The sequence below is a fragment of the Tamandua tetradactyla genome, chromosome 18 (assembly GCF_023851605.1).
Source record: "Tamandua tetradactyla isolate mTamTet1 chromosome 18, mTamTet1.pri, whole genome shotgun sequence".
NCBI lineage: Eukaryota > Metazoa > Chordata > Mammalia > Pilosa > Myrmecophagidae > Tamandua > Tamandua tetradactyla.
The window spans coordinates 53,569,876-53,587,658 of NC_135344.1; positions in this window are offsets into that span (position 1 = coordinate 53,569,876).

Below are 17,783 nucleotides of genomic sequence, written 5' to 3' on the forward strand. Positions count from 1 at the left end.
TTTCCTCCAATAGCCTCTGCAAAGAATATATGGGAATTAAAATTTGTGTGACCATGCATTAATTATTTATTTATGAGAAAGATTATTTATTCGACCTTCAAACTCAATTGAAAATTTGACCAGACCTGGAATTCTAATTAGGAAATCATTTTCTTTCAGAGCATTGCTCCATTGACTCTGAAATTCCAGAATTTCTTTGAAGAAGTCTGGTATTTCAATTTCCAATCATTTTTAACTGGCATGTCTTAATGTTTATTTTTTTTATCTGAAAATATTTGATTCTTCTTGTTATTCTTACTTTGCTGAAATGATGTGATGTGTGTTTGCTGGATCTTATTTTTATTCCTTTTCAAGAATATCTATAGGCCCCTTAAATATATTCTCACATTATTTTGTTGTTTTATTTTGTTATTACATATAAAAAGATGTTTTTTTTTAAATCTTTAACAATGCCTTCTTATTTTAATTTTTTTTAATTTTTTTTATTAACGGAAAGAAAAAAAAAAGAAATTAACACAACATTTAGAAATCATACCGTTCTACATATGCACTCAGTAATTCTTAACATCATCACATAGATGCATGATCATTGTTTCTTAGTATATTTGCATCGGTTTACAGGAACTAGCAACACAACAGAAAAAGATATAAAATGTTAATATAAAGAAAAGAAATAAAAGTAGTAATAATAGTAAAAAACAACAACAACAAACAAACCAACAAGCAAACAAAAACAAAAAAAACCCTATAGCTCAGATGCAGCTTCTTTCAGTGTTTTAACATGATTACTTTACAATTAGGTATTATTGTGCTGTCCGTTTTTGAGTTTTTGTATCTAGTCCTGTTGCACAGTCTGTATCCTTTCAGCTTCAATTACCCATTGTCTTACCCTGTTTCTAACTCCTGCTGAACTCTGTTACCAATGACATATTTCAAGTTTATTCTCGAATGTCCGTTCACATCAGTGGGACCATACAGTATTTGTCCTTTAGTTTTTGGCTGGATTCACTCAGCATAATATTCTCTAGGTCCATCCATGTTATTACATGGTTCATAAGTTTATCTTGTCTTAAAGCTGCATAATATTCCATTGTATGTATATACCACAGTTTGTTTAGCCACTCTTCTGTTGATGGAGATTTTGGCTGTTTCCATCTCTTTGCAATTGTAAATAAGGCTGCTATAAACATTGGTGTGCAAATGTCCGTTTGTGTCTTTGCCCTTAAGTCCTTTGAGTAGATACCTAGCAATGGTATTGCTGGGTCATATGGCAATTCTATATTCAGCTTTTTGAGGAACCGCCAAACTGCCTTCCACAGTGGTTGCACCCTTTGACATTCCCACCAACAGTGGATAAGTGTGCCTCTTTCTCTGCATCCTCTCCAGCACTTGTCATTTTCTGTTTTGTTGATAATGGCCATTCTGGTGGGTGTGAGATGATATCTCATTGTGGTTTTGATTTGCATTTCTCTAATGGCCAGGGACATTGAGCATCTCTTCATGTGCCTCTTGGCCATCCATATTTCTTCTTCTGGTAGGTGTCTGTTCAAGTCTTTTTCCCATTTTGTAATTGGGTTGGCTGTCTTTTTGTTGTTGAGTTGAACAATCTCTTTATAAATTCTGGATATTAGACCTGTATCTGATATGTCGTTTCCAAATATTGTCTCCCATTGTGTAGGCTGTCTTTCTACTTTCTTGATGAAGTTCTTTGATGCACAAAAGTGTTTAATTTTGAGGAGCTCCCATTTATTTCTTTCTTTCTTCAGTGCTCTTGCTTTAGGTTTAAGGTCCATAAAACCGCCTCCAGTTGTAAGATTCGTAAGATATCTCCCTACATTTTCCTCTAACTGTTTTATGGTCTTAGACCTAATGTTTAGATCTTTGATCCATTTTGAATTAACTTTTGTATAAGGTGTGAGATATGGGTCTTCTTTCATTCTTTTACTTATGGATATCCAGTTCTCTAGGCACCATTTATTGAAGAGACTGTTCTGTCCCAGGTGATTTGGCTTGACTGCCTTATCAAAGATCAAATGTCCATAGATGAGAGGGTCTATATCTGAGCACTCTATTCGATTCCATTGGTCGATATATCTATCTTTATGCCAATACCATGCTGTTTTGACCACTGTGGCTTCATAATATGCCTTAAAGTCCGGCATCGCTAGACCTCCAGTTTCATTTTTTTTCCTCAAGATGTTTTTAGCAATTCAGGGCACCCTGCCCTTCCAGATAAATTTGCTTATTGGTTTTTCTAATTCTGAAAAATAAGTTGTTGGGATTTTGATTGGTATCGCATTGAATCTGTAGATGAGTTTAGGTAGGATTGACATCTTAATTATATTTAGTCTTCCAATCCATGAACACGGTATGCCCTTCCATCTATTTAGGTCTTCTGTGATTTCTTTTAGCAGTTTTTTGTAGTTTTCTTTATATAGGTTTTTTGTCTCTTTGGTTAAATTTATTCCTAGGTATTTTATTCTTTTAGTTGCAATTGTAAATGGGATTCGTTTCTTGATTTCCGCCTCAGCTTGTTCATTACTAGTGTATAGAAAAGCTACAGATTTTTGAATGTTGATCTTGTAGCCTGCTACTTTGCTGTACTCATTTATTAGCTCTAGTAATTTTGTTGTGGATTCTTCTGGGTTTTCTACGTATAGTATCATATCATCTGCAAACAGTGATAGTTTTACTTCTTCCTTTCCAATTTTGATGCCTTGTATTTCTTTTTCTTGCCTAATTGCTCTGGCTAGAACTTCCAACACAATGTTGAATAATAGTGGTGATAGTGGACATCCTTGTCTTGTTCCTGATCTTAGGGGGAAAGTTTTCAATTTTTCCCCATTGAGGATGATATTAGCTGTGGGTTTTTCATATATTCCCTCTATCATTTTAAGGAAGTTCCCTTGTATTCCTATCTTTTGAAGTGTTTTCAGCAGGAAAGGATGTTGAATCTTGTCAAATGCCTTCTCTGCATCAATTGAGATGATCATGTGATTTTTCTGCTTTGATTTGTTGATATGGTGTATTCCATTCATTGATTTTCTTATGTTGAACCATCCTTGCATACCTGGGATGAATCCTACTTGGTCATGATGTATAATTCTTTTAATGTGTTGTTGGATACGATTTGCTAGAATTTTATTGAGGATTTTTGCATCTGCATTCATTAAAGAGATTGGTCTGTAGTTTTCTTTTTTTGTAATATCTTTGCCTGGTTTTGGTATGAGGGTGATGTTGGTTTCATAGAATGAATTAGGTAGTTTTCCCTCCACTTCGATTATGTTGAAGAGTTTGAGGAGAGTAGGTACTAATTCTTTCTGGAATGTTTGATAGAATTCACATGTGAAGCCGTCTGGTCCTGGACTTTTCTTTTTAGGAAGCTTTTGAATAACTAATTCAATCTCTTTACTTGTGATTGGTTTGTTGAGGTCATCTATTTCTTCTTGAGTCAAAGTTGGTTGTTCATTTCTTTCCAGGAACCTGTCCATTTCATCTCAATTGTTGTATTTATTAGCGTAAAGTTGTTCATAGTATCCTGTTATTACCTCCTTTATTTCTGTGAGGTCAGTAGTTATGTCTCCTCTTCCATTTCTGATCTTATTTATTTGCATCCTCTCTCTTCTTCTTTTTGTCAATCTTGCTAAGGGCCCATCAATCTTGTTGATTTTTTCATAGAACCAACTTCTGGTCTTATTGATTTTCTCTATTGTTTTCATGTTTTCAATTTCATTTATTTCTGCTCTAATCTTTGTTATTTCTTTCCTTTTGCTTGCTTTGGGATTAGTTTGGTGTTCTTTCTCCAGTTCTTCCAAGTGGACCGTTAATTCCTGCATTTTTACCTTTTCTTCTTTTCTGATAAAGGCATTTAGGGCAATAAATTTCCCTCTTAGCACTGCCTTTGCTGCGTCCCATAAGTTTTGATATGTTGTGTCTTCATTTTCATTTGCCTCGAGGTGTTTACTAATTTCTCTTGCAATTTCTTCTTTGACCCACTTGTTGTTTAAGAGTGTGTTGTTGAGCCTCCATGTATTTATGAATTTTCTGGCACTCTGCCTATTATTGATTTCCAACTTCATTCCTTTATGATCCGAGAAAGTGTTATGTATGATTTCAATCTTTTTAAATTTGTTAAGACTTGCTTTGTGACCCAGCATATGGTCTATCTTTGAGAATGATCCATGAGCAATTGAAAAAAAGGTGTATCCTGCTGTTGTGGGATGTAATGTCTTATAAATGTCTGTTAAGTCAAGCTCATTTATAGTAATATTCAGGTTCTCTATTTCTTTATTGATCCTCTGTCTAGATGTTCTGTCCATTGATGAGAGTGGTGAATTGAAGTCTCCAACTATTATGGTATATGAATCTATTTCCCTTTTCAGTGTTTGCAGTGTATTCCTCACGTATTTTTGGGCATTCTGGTTCAGTGCATAAATATTCATGATTGTTATGTCTTCTTGCTTAATTGTTCCTTTTAATAGTATATAGTGTCCTTCTTTGTCTCTTTTAACTGTTTTACATTTGAAGTCTAATTTGTTGGATATTAGAATAGCCACTCCTGCTCTTTTCTGGTTGTTATTTGCATGAAATATCTTTTCCCAACCTTTCACTTTCAACCTATATTTATCTTTGGGTCTAAGATGTGTTTCCTGTAGACAGCATATAGAAGGATCCTGTTTTTTAATCCATTCTGCCAGTCTATGTCTTTTGATTGGGGAATTCAGTCCATTAACATTTAGAGATATTACTGTTTGGATAATAGTTTCCTCTACCATTTTGGCTTTTGTATTATATATATCATATCTGACTTTCCTTCTTTCTACACTCTTCTCCATGTCTCTCTCTTATGTCTTTTCATATCTGACTCTAGTGCTTCTTGCAGAGCTGGTCTCTTGGTCACAAATTCTCTCAGTGACTTTTTGTCTGAGAATGTTTTAATTTCTCCCTCATTTTTGAAGGACAATTTTGCTGGATATAGGAGTCTTGGCTGGCAGTTTTTCTCTTTTAGTAACTTAAATATATCATCCCACTTTCTTCTAGCTTCCATGGTTTCTGTTGAGAAATCTACACATAGTCTTATTGGGTTTCCCTTGTATGTGATGGATTGTTTTTCTCTTGCTGCTTTCAAGATCCTCTCTTTCTCTTTGACCTCTGACATTCTAACTAGTAAGTGTCTTGGGGAACGCCTATTTGTGTCTAATCTCTTTGGGGTGCGCTGCACGTCTTGGATCTGTAATTTTAGGTCTTTCATAAGAGTTGGGAAATTTTCAGTGAAAATTTCTTCCATTAGTTTTTCTCCTCCTTTTCCCTTCTCTTCTCCTTCTGGGATACCCACTACACGTATATTTGTACGGTTCACATTGTCCTTGAGTTCCCTGATAACTTGTTTAAATTTTTCCATTCTTTTCCGAATAGTTTCTGTTTCTTTTTGGAATTCAGATATTTCATCCTCCAAATCACTAATTCTATCTTCTGTCTCTTTAAATCTGTCATTGTAGGTATCTATTGTTTTTTCCATCTTTTCTACTTTATCTTTCACTTCCATAAGTTCTGTGATTTGTTTTTTCAGTTTTTCTATTTCTTCTTTATGTTCAGCCCATGTCTTCTTCATGTCCTCCCTCAATTTATCTATTTCGTTTTTGAAGAGGTTTTCCATTTCTGTTCGTATATTCAGCATTAGTTGTTTCAGCTCCTGTATCTCATTTGAACTGTTGGTTTCTTCGTTTGACTGGGCCATATGTTCAATTTTCTGAGCGTGATCCGTTATCTTCTGCTGGCGTCTGGGCATTTAGTCAGATTTCCCTGAGTGTTCGACCCCACAGGTTGAAAGATTTTTCTGTGCAATCTCTGGGTTCTGTTTTTCTTATCCTGCCCAGTAGGTGGCGCTCGTGGCACACGTTTGTCTACGGGTTCCACCAGTGAAAGTTGCTGTGGGTCCTTTAACTCTGGAAAATTCTCGCCGTAGGGGAGGTTCGGCAGCCGAAGCGTCTTGGAAGAATGCCAGCCAGCCTGGGGTTCCGAATGCGGGGAGGGTCACCAGCCGCCGCAGCACGGGGGAGCGTCCAGCCGAATTAGCTAGTCGGCCCGGGGCGCCAAGCACGGCGGGAGGGTGCCAGCTGTCGCAGCCCGGGAGAGTGCACTGTTCCCAGCCGGACGGGGGAGTCACGTGTTTGGAAGGGATCCCCCGGTCACTGTTCTCCGCAGTCTGGGGATTTCCGACCCAACTCTCTCAGTTGGTCCGGGGGGCCTCACGTGGTGGGGGCACCATCCGCCGCGGCCTAAGGGGACCGCCTGCCCAATTCTACCAGCTGGCCTGGGAAGGTGGAAGGGAGGGACTCCGGTCGCTTGCCGTCCCACCAGGAAAGCCCGTGCCCCTTGGTGATCTCACCGGAGCTGGTTCTCCCAGATAGTCAGCCGTTCCAGGATGGGGTACGCCGTCCCTTTGATCTCCCTCGTGGCTCCGGGAGCTGCTCTGTATTATCTCCACTCCCCCAGTAGCTGTTCTGGAGGAGGAAAGGTGAGGGCGGCAAGGCTGTCGAGGCTGGTAGCGGATGAGCCGGTGAAGGCGGGGGAAGAGGGCACCGTGGTGATTGGAGAGCCGCCGGAGCAGGAGGGGAAAGAGGGTGGAGAAGGAGGGCGGGCGGGTCGGCTGCTGCGGGGCGTGGGCGCCGCACGGCAGGCCGGCGGAGAAAGAGGGGGGAGAAGGAGGGCGGGCGGGTCTGCTGCTGCGGGGCGTGGGAGCCGCGCGGCGGGCCGGCAGAGAAAAATCTAAAAAGATGTTTTAATATTAAACTTCTTGTCACATTATTCATTTTAAACTGTTCTTTCTTGTATCTGAATGTACTTTTATTATGACATCTTTTTCTTCCATGAAATAATTCTCTCATGTCTCTAAGGATGTTGATTTTAATTGTACTTGTCCTAATAGATGCTTAGTTTGGTCTGATTGTTTATATAGTAGAAACAAGGGTGCTCTAAGTAACCATGTGGACTTCCTTAAATGTGCTTGAACATATACAGCCATGCAGTCTGGAATCACCAGGAAGACAACAAAAGTGACTTCTCCATGGAAGTTTGCTTAAGGCATTTAAGAAAATGCCTGGATTTAAAACCTCTATTACTTATTCTCCCACTGCTAAGAAAACAATGCCAAGAAATGATTTTCATGAAATTTACCAATGGTTTCTATAAATATAGATGAAATCCCCCTCTTATTGAGGACTTAAAATTTGTTAAGATTTCTCATTTCTCAGTAAGTGGCTTTTCTTACTAAATTGAGGCTGGCTCTCCAAAATCAGCTTCCAAGTCAGTTTTCCTGGAAGGGTTTTCTATGTATTAGTTCCTCAAATAAAAGCCAACTCTTATTATTTAATAGTTGTCTGGCATATCCGATTAAATAAAAATCATTCTCAAATATGACACGCCATATACGCCCTTGGTTGCACAAATGGTTTGTTAAAGTATATCCTACTAAAAATGAGAACAGTTTCTTAGTGAACCTGTGCAGATAAACATATGCATGAAAAGAAAAGAGACTCAGCAAGAGTTTTTAAATGTTTCATTTCAGTTATATATGTTGAGCTCATAAATTTAGGATCTCATATAGCCATAAGTAAATCACCATTAAAATAATGCCAGCAATATTTCAAGAAAATTAACCACAATAAAATTTCTCATCATTTCGTTCAGTCCAGTGTAATGATTGTTTTCTTTTTTATTCCAGTGAATCTTGGATCATACTCTGCTTTCATAAAGCTGTCCATTTCCTGAATAAAAGAATCCAAGAATCCTAATTCAGACCAGTAGTATAGATTGAAAATTGTTTAAGTAATGTCATTCATAAGTATATATTCTTTGAAGTATTAATTGTTCAAAGCACCTGGTATATGCCTTTTTATGATATTCTGAGACTGTCTTCCTTTATTTGAAAATGAACTCTAGCCTGTAGCAAATTCTGCAGACAAACATCAGAGTGAAACAAACCTATTTTAAAATGACAAAAGCAAATGGCTGTGGATAACTTATTACAGTAAGCAATCTTATCAGAAATGAGGAGAGTAAAAAAGCTATTTCATAAGCGTTTGATCAATGTTTCCCTAGAAGGTAAAAATATATTTTGGACGTTAATGAAATTGATAAATCTCCTGAGCATTCTCATAAATTGTATAATATCTGAAATATTTATATTAATGACATTTTAATTTTAAAAATTTAGGAAAGTTGAGTTTCCTCTATGGAGGTGTCAAGTTTATCCATATCTTGAATGTGTGATGAAGCAATTTAAGAAATATGAAGCATATCAGTTATTTTTAGTGTCTCTCTTTGTGTAAGGTGAAAGAACAAATATCTGTGATTTTCAAGGGATCTATTTTAGATGTAATAGTTGCACTGAAATTTTTATTTTAGTTTTTTCTAAATTTATAGTGCAATTTTGAGAAGAAGGAATTTTCAATGTTGTTAGAAGAGCTGCTCTCATTAAGAGAGTATTATAGCTACCTGACAAACTATACTTTTTAAAATTAAGGTGATAATATATTTAAAGAAACAAAAAGCTAACATTTTTGTAATCAAAGTTAGCACCTTTATATGGGAAGAACTTCATTCATTTCATTTTTTTAGTAATCAAGTACAATGTAAAATCATCATAAATAATGAAAAGTATTTTGATTTTATACAGATCATTGCTTTCTAGGCTGGTTACATATCAAAGGTAGGGGCTTTAATTAGCAAGCCCAATCCAATCTCAGAAACTTCGAAAAAATTTTAATACCTTCCATCGCTTCTTTCAGACACAGGTATAATAACTATGGTAAATAAAATGTACTTTCCTCAAACTGTCCTTTACTATGCTCTGTCATTCTTTGAAATAAATTGGTATATTATTTATATTGTTTTGGGGTGGAAATACTCCATTTTCCTTTACACAAGCAAACAAAGAGTTGTACTCCACTATCACTATGGCTCATAGTATAGTTTCAATCAAATATATAAGTTATTACTGTTACTATTGTAACTCACTTCTATTTTGCAGAGAAAACAGGGGAAAGAGCTGATTGAAAACTGTCATACCCAGTACTTTTGCAGACTTGCAATGATAATGACATTAAGTCCAACTTCGTAGAGGCATAAATATCCCATTTATACAGTCTGAAATGGGGAAAAAATGAAAATATTCAGTTGGAGCCACTATTCTACACCATATAAAAATAAGAAACAAATATATATAACTTTAGAATTATGCTAAGTGGTCAATGGGTTAGTGTTCCAAATTACTTAGATTTTATCTAGTTATTCAATGATTATCCATGAATTAACGTCGCCAATTTTTTTTTTATATGCTATGTAGTGAGGATCACATTTCATTCTTTTCCCATGTAGTATACTGTTATTGCAGCACCATTTGTGGAATTTTTGTTTGTCTGTTTGTTTTTGTTTGTTTGCTTATTTTTTGTTTTTTTGGGGAAGTGCATGGGCTTTTTATGAGAAGGGCATGGGGAGGGCCATTTAATTTTTTTTCTTTTTTTTTGTTGCTTGGGCAGGCACCCGGAATCAAACCTGGGTCTCCCGCATAATTTTAATCTATGTTTTAAAGTTACCTAAGAATCTTGGAAATTATCTTAATGCTTACATAATATAAAACTTAGTTACTATTAATATAAAATTTGTCAGAATAATAAATCAATTTATTTTACCATGCATTAAATTTTTAATAATTTTAAATATTTTATGAGTAACAATAGTTTATTTCATCAGTAAACTTACATATGTTTAAGTTCAGATAACTAATCATTTCATGAGAAAGCAAACTGAAATCTTAAAAAGAAAACTGTATGTTTTTATTGTACCTAACACTGATTGAGGAAAAGCACATCTGAAGTTTTAAACTAACATTGTTAGTGTGATTTTTCAATATTTACTTTTATTATGGAAACTTGAATTTCTAAAATATTTTTGAATATTTTAGACTAATATTACCTTAAAAGATAGGTACAATCCAAGAATTATAACTTGTATTTTCTAGTTTTCTGTGAATACTATATAAGTACTTATTTAAATGTTCATGTCAGTGAGAACAAAGATTTTTAACTTAAAAGCTGGTATAATCTAATTTGTGAGTGCCTGTGTGGGTTTGAAAGAATTATGCACCCTAGAAAAGCCATGTTTTAACCCTGAGCCATTTCATGGAGGCAGTTTCTTTTAATCCTTATTCAGTACTGTAGGTTGAAAACTTGATTAGATTATCTTACATAAAACTGTGACACACACAATTATGGATATTAACCTTTGATTAGAGGGAGATGTTACTCCACCCATTCCAAGTGGGTCTTGATTAGTTTACTGGAATCCTTTAAAAGAGGTAACATTTTGGAAAAAGCTTCAGAGCCACGAGAGGCACAGGACCCACACAGCCAGAGACCTCTGAAGATGAAGAAGGAAAATGCCCCGGGGGAGCTTCCTAAACCAAGAAGCCTGGAGAGAAAGCTAGCAGACGTCGTCATGTTTGCCATGTGCATTTCCAGTTGAGAGAGAAACCCTCAACCCATCAGCTTTTCTTGAGTAAAGGTGGCATCTTATTGTGCCTTAATTTGGACATATCCGTGGCCTTAGAACTGTAAATTTGCAACTTAATAAATTTCCCCTTATAAAAGCCATTCTGTTTCTGGTATATTGCATTCTGGAAGCTTTCAAATAGAACAATACCCCTTGGAAGCAGAAATATTTCATGATCACGCCAGGAGAGTTTAAGACATTTCTCATTGACAGATACAAAGACACCAAGAAACTGACACACAGAACTTATAGTGTCGGTTCAACAACTTTAGCCAACTGGTCAAAATTAAACACAGAAGCATAACAACTCACCAACTGAGATTTCCACTTGCGGACTTTCACTGCTGCCCAGCCATAACCAGACCACTCCTACCCACAGTAGGGTGGGTGGAGGCCCCCTGAGGGGCAGTTATAAAGGATTGACCTCTTCCAGCCAGAGAAGCCCACTGCAGTCAGCAGCCATCCCCTGCCAGCCTTTACAAGGAGCTCCTCCACTAGGCTTCCACAGAGGCTGAGCGAAGACCCTAGACTTCTACACAATGGGTTAAGAGGTGGTACCGTCCTTTTCTTTGTAAAAGTTCTGTAAGAGGCAGACAACTAAAAGGGAAGATTTAAATAAAACCAGAATCTCATTGCATAATACCCAAAATGTCTAGGTCTCAATAAAAAAATCACTCATCATACCAATAACCAGAAAGGTTTCAAACTGAATGATAAAAAAACAATCAGTAGATGGCAGCACCGAGATAACAGAAGTATTAGAATGATTTAAGGAAGAGTTCAAAGCAGCACTCGTAAAAATGTTTCAACAATAGTTACATAAACACTTGAGATGTATGAAAAAGTAGAAGGTCTCAGCAAACAAAGAAAATCTCAGAAAACAAAGAAGATACAAAGAAGAACCAAATAGAAATTTTAAAGCTGAAAAATATAATAGATTTTAAAAAAGAAAATCACTGGTTGCCTTCAACTGCAGAGTGAAGGGAATTGAGGAAGAAACCAATGAACAGTACAAATAAACAATAGAAGTTCCCCAATCTGAACAATAGAACGATTGAAAAATATCAATGTATTTGATTTTGTTGCAATGATCTATGGGGATATACCACAAAATCTGATATTTTTGCCGTCAAAGTTCTGGAAGGATAATAGAAATGGGACAGGGATCAAAAAACAAAGGGATTATTTTGGTTTGTTAAAGCGGTTGGAATACAATATACTAGATATGGTTGGCTTTTACAATGGGGATTTATTTACTTTACAAATTCACAGTTGTAAAGCTATGAAAACATCTCAATTAAGGCATCAACAGAAGAGCACCTCCTCTGAAGACCAGTTACTGGTGAGCTTGGGCTCCTCTGTCAGATAGCAAGGCGTATGTCAATGCTTGCTGGCCCTCCTCGCCAGGGTGTCGGTTTCGTTGCTTCAGCATTTGACATCAGTGACTTTCTCTCAGCATCTGTAGGCATGTCCTTGTTTCCTGGCTTTTCTGGAGCTTCTATTAGCTTCTCTCATCTCCTAGCTTCTGTATGTGTTTTATCCTCTTACAATGGACTCCAGTAAGAGGATTAAGGCTTACCTTGAATAAGGTGGGTCACATCTCAATTGAAATAACCTAATCAAATATTTCTACCTACAATAGGTCTACACTCAGGGGAATGGATTAAAAGAACATGAGCTTTCTTGGGGGTACATAAAGTCTCAAAACTGCCTGTCCTTTAAAGCTAAAATAATTAAAGTAAACAAAGCTTAAATGCTTTCCAAATTTGGCAAAAAAAAATACATAAACTTACTAATTCAAGAAACTGAGTGAACCACAAACAGGACAAACACAAATGGATACTCAATAAATTATATGAGTGCAAACTTCTGATCTTATGGAGAGAGAAAAAATCATGAATGTAGCAAGAGTGAAATGATAACTTAACTATTAAGGGAATAACAATATGGATGACAGTAGGTTTCTCATCAGAAACCGTAGAGGTCAGAAGGAAGAGGCACAGCATTTTGCAAGTGCTTGAACAAAATAAAACAAAGCAAAATTTTAAAAAAACCTACCAACCCAGAATCTGCATACACTTAAAAGTGGCAACTGGACATCGATTAGATGAAATGGACCAATTCCTCAAGAAACAAATACTAGAACCTCGTCTTTAGAAATACATAGTTTGAATAGTCTTCTCGCTATTAAGGAAACTGAATTCTCAATTTAATTTAAAACTCCCCAAAAGGAATAACTAGATCAGATGGTTTCGCTGGAGAATTCCACAAAAAATAAAAAACATAAAAAAATGCCAATGCTGCACAATCTCTTCTAAGAAATGGAAGACAGAAGGGGAAAGAACACATTCACATTCATTTCATTTTATGAAGGTAGTATTACCCTCATTCCAAAACCAAGACAGAATAAACAACATCAGCAACATCAACCAAAAAATTACAGAACAATACTGGTCATCAATATTAGCCAAAGTAATTCAGCAATATATAGAAATAAGTGCATACCAAGAACAGGTAGGGTTGATTTCAGGAAATGTAAGGATTCGATATTCAAAAAGCAATTAATGCAACGCAACGTATTAACAGACTAAAGAAAAAAATCGCATGAACATACCAATTGATACAGTAAAGGCATTTGGGAAAATTCAACACTCATTCTTCATAAATATTCTCCGTAAAATAACAGGAATCTTCCTCAACTTGATAAAGAGCACCTATTAAAAAAACCCAACAGCTGCATTATACTTAATGAGCGAAAAATGGGATGTTTCCACCCTATGATTAAGAACAAGGCAAGGATATCTGTTCTTACACTCATTCAGTATAGTACCAGAAATTCTAGTTATGTCAATAAGCACAAAAGAGGGAAAAATGAAAACATATAAGAAAGGAAGAAATAAAATGTCCATTTTTGCCAATGACATGATTGCCTACATAGAAAACCTCAAGAAATCTATAGAAAACACCTAGAACATTTGCTAATAGCAGGTAGAATGATTGTATATCAGGATACAAAGTAAGATCCCCTCTTCTGGTATTATCAAAGAAGTTTCACCTTATATTTGAGCCCTTAATAATTCTGTCACTTAATTAACATGCTTTCATTTACTCTAATTGAAACTACTAAATATGTTTTGGAAGAAACATTAGATTGAAACAATAAATAATGTGGTTTCTGAATGTTTATTAAAGTGAGTTCAGCAAGTTCACGGGCTACAAAATCAACATACAAAATCAATTGTATTTCTGTAGACTAGCAGTGAAAACACAGACATCAGAATTAAAAATACAATATAATTTATAATGGCTGAAAAAAAAGAAAAGAAATAAAGAAATACTTAGGTATAAATCTATCTAACCAGGCACAGAATTTGTATGCCGAAAATTACAAAATGCTAATCAAAGGAGAAATAAATAAATGGAGAGATATGTATTCATGGATTGGAAAATTCATTCTCCTCAAAGTGACATGAAGTTTTATTGCAATTCTTACTAAAATCTCAGAGAAATATTATATATTTATAATATATTATATATATGCATATATAATATGTATAATACAAAATCTATATTGAAATGTGCAAGAACTAGAATAGTTAAAACATTTTCTATATAGAAGAACAAAATGGGAAAATTAAGTCTACCACAGTGTGACGCATCCATACCAGAGCAGCAGAAAGGAAGAAAATATCGATACATGCAGTAACTTGGGTGAATCTCCATAAAAGTGTACTGCATGTAAAACGCCAATTCCAAAAGATTACATATTCCATGATTCCATTTATAGAACATTCTTGAACAGATAAAAGTATAGAGTCAGAGAACAGATTAGACATTGCCAGTGGTTAAGGAAGGGTTGGGGGTAATAGGGAAGTAGGTGTGATTAAAAAGAGCAGCGTAAGAGATCTCGTTGCAATGGAAATGTTCTGTATTTTGATTTTACAATGCCAATATCCTGGTTGAAATACTGTTCTATAGTTTTTTCAAGAGGATATCACTGGAGGAAATTAGGTAAAGGGTATAAGGATCTCTGAAATATTTCTTATAACAGCGTATGATTCTACTAATATCTCAAATTGAAATGTTTAATTAAATTTAAGAATAAAACTAACTATTCCAGATTGCAAAGGGTTGTCCCACTTTTCAGAGAGTATATGGCTCTTAATTGCTCTGAGTTCACAAATAAACAAACACAAAGTTTTCTCTCACCCAAGGAAAGCAAACTTCCCTATCCATCTACAGAGATCACCAAATCATCAAATTATAAATCCAATTTCCCAATCATTACTGCCACCAATGAGAAATAACTTATCATCTGTACACCAACCAGAAACAAAAGCACAGCTAGTAGAGATGTGTGTGTGGTAGAGATGGAGAACTAGAGAAGAAAGAATTAGTTACTCTTCCAGTGTCACTTGGGATTCACCTCGGGAATTAGGAAAAACGTACTATAGTTTAAGCAGCCTACGATGGACATTCAGACATGGCATTCAAATTGTTTAATTTAATTTTCAAGCAGATGAAATCATGACCCTCATGCAAATATAAATTACATGCATATCAAATATGTTTCTTAACTCATTCATTAATGAGGGAACCAGTTAGGTGGTACACTCAGTTCAAATGAGAAGCTTAACAAGAAACACGCACTCCCACACACACAAAAAGAAACACACACATAATATCTGGTTTCAACATTTCTCAAAGAAGGAAACAAATTGCATCTTTATTAAATAAATATTATTTGCATTTATATGGACAAGATTCACTTGTATTATTGACAGGAAACTATTTTTTGCAACTTAAGCGCTGTCTCCACAGATTTGTGCAATAGGCTAATTAATCATTGGTAATCAAAAATGCATGCCACTAAAGAAGCATTTAATTCCCAAAGATTCTATGATTTTAATAATTTTAATTTTAATAATGTCTTGAAACAAATTAGATAATATTCTCAAGCATAATATTGGGAATTATTTTGACTGTAATGTTATAATATGGGAAGATTCAAGTGAAATATAAATCATTTTATTCAGCCACAGGGTGTGTCTTTCTTTTATTAAATGTCATTTATTTCCCTGGGTAGAATTTGAGGTTTTCTTATAACTATAACAAATTATAGTGTTTTCATCATTCAAAGGTATATTTTATATTAGTGGAAATGTGGCATTTTTTCATTATAATTTTTACTTAATTAAATGTTAGTTGTAAGATGTTATCTAACATGATTATGTGTTCTAATGATGTTTCATTCAATTCCCTTGATATTAGCAGATAGAAAACTATCGTGCATGTCAAAATACGAAGTATGATACTCTCTTCTAATAAATTTTATCGAAAAATTTCACCTTATATTCGAGCCATCATAAATTCTTCCATATTATTGGCATGCTTTCATTTACTTTAATTGAAATAAGTAAATATTGCTTGGGAAAAAACATTAGACTGAAACAATAAATTATGTGGGTTTTTTTAGTGTTTGTAAGTGATTTTATCAGAGTGAGTTCTATATAAGAAGCTTGACACATATTTAGTAATTTTTCCTATGGGCATGCACTCACAGTTGTAAGTTTTGGTTGTCATTTTAAGCATGTCTTTCAAAAATTAGTTTAAAAAGCAACCAAATAGGAACAAAATCATTTACATATATTATAAAATAAAATTGAATTAATATATGGGGTTATAGCGAAAAAGTATATATATTTTGTTAGGCAATTCTGGGTGAATGTTGCTAAAATTTGGCACATGGCTAAAAGAGTAAGCCTTGGAAGTTAATTTATGACTAATTAGGTAGTGAGAGACAATCTGGAGATACTTACCTCCCTGCTGTATGTGTTTACCTTTCATGGGAGGGTAAGACCAGGGGCTATAGAGACATCCCAGGGGTTATAAATCTGGAGTGGCTAGTCTTATATTTGTCCTAGAAATTTTCATTTACATCCCTAATCGTAATACCCTACTTAATGAGAAAAGATTCCCCCCCCTCTTGAAAATAAGGGAGGGACTGGGCACTATATCTCTCTTATAGAAACACCCAAATTAATTTTGTCAGGGTAATTCACCTACAGTAGACTGAGTTATATGTAGAATGACATCTGTTCTCATTGCATCCCTCCAGGAGAAAGAATTGGGACAACTGGTATATGTATTTTTATATATATATATAATGATAATTTGCTCTGCTCGATAAACTGCGGTGTCATTCAGATATTAAAATAGCTATAGATATCATAAACTTAGAATACTATGAGTTGTTTAAGATCAAATTTCTAGTGGCAATATCTATCATATATGGATTCTAAAAACACATCATTCCAAAGACCTTATTTGGAACTAAAGATGGTGCCCTCTAGAAAACTCTATTAATTCTAATAATACATACAAAACTACAAATAAAATCATTTTATTAATTTAACAGAATAAACAAGATTTTCATACATACCCACAAGCACACATAAGTGCACATTTATACATTTGATTTTTTTGGAGGGAGAGATGCATGGTTTGGGAATCGAACCCGGGTCTCCCGCATGGAAGGCAAGCATTCTACCACTAACCACCCATGCACTCTGGACATTTGATTCTAAATGTGTGATTTGTATCTCACTTATTATATAAATAACATGACTAGATTTTGGATTACTTAATGAACTTTATAAAATACTACATTTTCTGGGTTAAAATAGTTTTTTAATGCTTCAGTTTTGAAAAAGGGTATTCCATATATCCATTTCTCTATGTTTAAACATAAACTGTACATCATCTTAAAATAATAATTTGCCTATTCTTTTCAATATTCTGATATATTATTTATGGAACACATTGATAATAACATCATGAGTTTTTTTTTTAATTTTGTATCTTTATTTTGTGGGGAAAAGCAATTTCCTTATAGTAATGGTCCTTATACACCCCGTTGGGTATAGTCCTAATAAACAGAAATTATTTTGAAGTGAGAGGTATAAGTTAAGATTGTACTAATTACCAAGAACCATCTGTCAAGGCAGGGTTCCAGGAGTGTAAAGCACTGGGTAGCCTGGCCTCGCTTCACAGCAAAATCCATTAAGGGAATTAACGTTTCAAGCAAACCATCGCAAGATGCTGCTATTCCAAAGATAATTTCTATCCATAAGCTCTGTTAGGGGTCTCTTTGCTATCCAGATCCAGTTATTTGTCATCTGATGCAGAAGAAAAAAAAAAAAAAAAGGCTCAACAGTTTCTATCGGCACACA